General features: G+C 42.3%; 1 pseudogene; it reads left to right on the plus strand.

Annotated features, from left to right (window-relative positions):
- The first annotated feature begins 2,065 nt into the window (after positions 1-2,065).
- On the plus strand, positions 2,066-3,148 carry LOC110213773 (AP-4 complex accessory subunit RUSC1-like; annotated as a pseudogene).
- The last annotated feature ends 202 nt before the right edge of the window (positions 3,149-3,350 follow it).

The raw sequence follows: 3,350 nt of genomic DNA on the forward strand, positions 1-3,350 counted from the left end.
ACACCCAAGAAATAGGTATCAATCATCTGTTTGAAGTCTTACTATTTCCTGAGACAGCCCATTCTATTCTTTAACTGGTTTCATTTTTTGAATTAAGAAGCTTTTATTTTCTCTCCCTCACATCTCCTTCTACTCCCCACTAATAAAAACAAAAAGGAAGAATACAATCCTTGTAATAAGTATGCATAGTCAAGCAAAACCATTTTCCATATTGGACATGATCAAAAAATATTTCACATTTGGCATTTTTAGTCCATCACTACTCCTTCAGGAGGTGGTGGCAGAAATTATCTATAGCTCTCTGGAATCATGGTTGGCCATTTTAAGACTTCCATAGTTGAATGCCTTTACAACAATGTCATTATCCCATAAATTGTAATCATTCTGCTTACTTTACTCTTCATCAAATCATACATCTTCCCAGGTTTCTTAGAAAACTTTCCCTTTATAATTATAGCACAATAATATTCCATTACCATCATATATCATAATTTACTTTCCATTCCCTAGTTTATAGGTACTTTGTTACCAAAAAACAAGCTTCTAAAAATATTTTTTCCACATGTAGGACATTTTCCTTTTTATTTAACCTCGTTGTGGTATAAGCCTAGTACTAACATTGCTGGGTCAAAGGTGTAGTCTATTTAATACTATACACTTTCAAATTGCTTTCCATAATCATCCCACTCCATTTACTTGTTAGGAGGTTTTTCCTTACATCAAGGTGATTTTTGCCATTTTTGTTTGGGGTCAAACTGAACCAAACTGATTTCCAACTTCATATTTTTTCACTTGCATATATCCCCTCTTCTCTACTCACATAGCCCCATTCTTAGTCTAGGTCTTTATTACCTCTCACTTGGACAATTGCCACAGCCTCCTGCCTCAAGTCTCTTCCTACTCTAATCCAACCTCCTCCACTCAACGTTCAATGGGATTTTTCTAAAGCATAAACCTGACTGGATCTGTCTTACACAATTAACCTCAGTGCCTTTCCCTTTTCCTTCAAGATATGAAGGTTATAATGTAAAGCTCTTTATAACTGGGGCCCTTCCTATTCATTCCAAGCTTTGTACATTTCACTCCTCTCCATGAATGCTATGATCCATATATATTGACCCAATACTAGTTCCTTGTACTGGCCTTTGCATTAGTGTCCTCCATTCTTGTCCTGTCACCTCTTCTCTGCCTCTTGTCTTCCCTTGCTTCTTTCTAGATGTATCTTAATTGCCACCTTCTGCCAAAGGCTTTTCCTGGTTCTTGGGCTGCCAATGTCTTCTCTTTTTAGATTACCTTCCCTTTACTATGTGGATGAATTGTATATACCAAGGCACTTAATAAATCCTTGTTAACAAGTAGAATACACTCTCCAGCTCTTTTAGAGTGATTCACTCTCTAACATCAGTTTCCCACTTTGTACTTGCGAAGTTGATTTTTTGAACTCAAGTGCTGGATCAGTCAGGATGATCTGTATCTGAATACTTCCTCTGATACTAGCATTGTGAGCATTGGTGTCACTTTGACTTCTCTGAACCTCAATTTCCTCATCTGCAAAATTGGAATAATTATAGTAAAAGGTATCATTATTGAGATTTGCATGAAACTCAGATAAGAAAAAGTATATAATTCTATATTTTAAGAAGCCGTATGTCAACCATTAGTATTATTATCATTATTATTATCATAGATATAAGGCAGAAAATTACCTTAGAGGTTCAATCTCAACCTTTTTTGAGAGAAGGAAGAACAGACATATTAAACACCAACTATGAGTCGTGCGCTGTGCTAAGTGCTTTATACATATTATCTCATTTTATCTTTACAATAACTTTATAAGCTAGGTGCCATTATTATCCCCACTTTATAGTTTAGGAAACTGAGACAAGCAGAGCTTTAGTGACATGCCCAGGTTCAAACAGCTATTAAGTGTCTGAAACCAGATTTGAACCAAAGCCTTCCTGACTCCGGTCCAGCATTCTATCCACTGCACTACCAATTTACTTCAGATAATAACTGACTTAGACAGGATTCATATTCAGGTATTCCTGATTCCTGGTCCCTGTGAAACCTGTATAATCAGGTCAGCTGACTGACCCCTCTCAGCAGTAGCAGAAGCCAGTTCCATGCCTTCATCCTTGGCATCCTCAACACAAAACAGCTGGAGATATGGTTTTCCAACCTCCAAGAAGATATGGGCCTCCCGTCCTTATTGTACTGGCTTACAGCCTTCTTTTTACTGGCCTGAGGAGGCTGTCCCTTCCTCTCCACTGAGCTGTTGATTCTGCTTCAACCTCTTTGTATCCTCACTTTCCATCTAGATCTCCTACTTGAACACCACCATCACCTGCCCTTGGGACCTCCCTATCCCCCAACTCTTCCAGGACTACCACCTGCAGTGCAGCAGACAGCATAGGCTGTGTTGGGCTGGGGGGGGGCACAGTTGGCTCAGAGTCTTGGGGGATGTACAGGCAAGGCCCCCAAGTTCTCCTTCATCTAGTGGTTGGTGGAAACAGCTGACCCAGGCTTCCTGGTTCTATACCTCAGGTGGGGTGGAGGGCCTCCCTTTTCTCTGCTGGGGTTCTCAGAAACAGGGTGCTCCAAATGAGAGTGCCAAGGAGAATCCATCATCAGAAGAAAAGCCGGTCCAGGCCAGACCCATGTGGCTGAGGAGACTGGGATTCTGGCTAGGCCAGCAGAGACAAATTGTCTTCCACTAAAGTCCAGGAGACCATCCAGCTGGCTGCCTTCTACTGTGAGTGTTCTGGCTTTGGTGAGAAAGGTTGGCCCCCTTGGGTCAAGCTCCCTGCTAGAAAAGCCTGAGGCTCCAGCCCCCAGCGAACTCCCAGTGCAAAGGGCAGTCTGGACCCTCTGTGCTCACACAGGTGCTGGACCTGATCAGCTGAGCTTCTGTGGGGAGGTGCTGCATGTAGTCTCCACTGTGGGTGAGGACTGGCTCTGGTGTGGGCAAGATGGGGCTGAGGGTCTTGTGCCTGTGGGGTACACTTCCCTCATTCTCTATCCTCAGGACCCTTCCTCCCTTCCCCTCTTGCGCATGTGCCACCCCTCCTGTTGCCTGGGAATGGAATGGTCCTGGAGCATTCTACCACTGATAAATGAAGCTTACCAGGAGCATTTTCCCCATCTGTAAAATGGAACTATCCTCCTTTTTTCATTCATATTTAATATGGAACTTCCCTTCCTCATACTCCTATCTGTAAATTTCCATCCATTCCTGACCTGTAAAATGGAACTGGTTCTTTTGCTTGCTGTTTCCCATATGTAATATGGAGCTGCACTCTTCCCCCTGCCACCATCTGTAAAGTGGAAATTCCTACTTTGTCCTCACTGTG

The sequence above is a fragment of the Phascolarctos cinereus genome, unplaced genomic scaffold, assembly GCF_003287225.1.
Source record: "Phascolarctos cinereus isolate Bilbo 61053 unplaced genomic scaffold, phaCin_HiC Scaffold_1;HRSCAF=81, whole genome shotgun sequence".
Lineage (NCBI taxonomy): Eukaryota > Metazoa > Chordata > Mammalia > Diprotodontia > Phascolarctidae > Phascolarctos > Phascolarctos cinereus.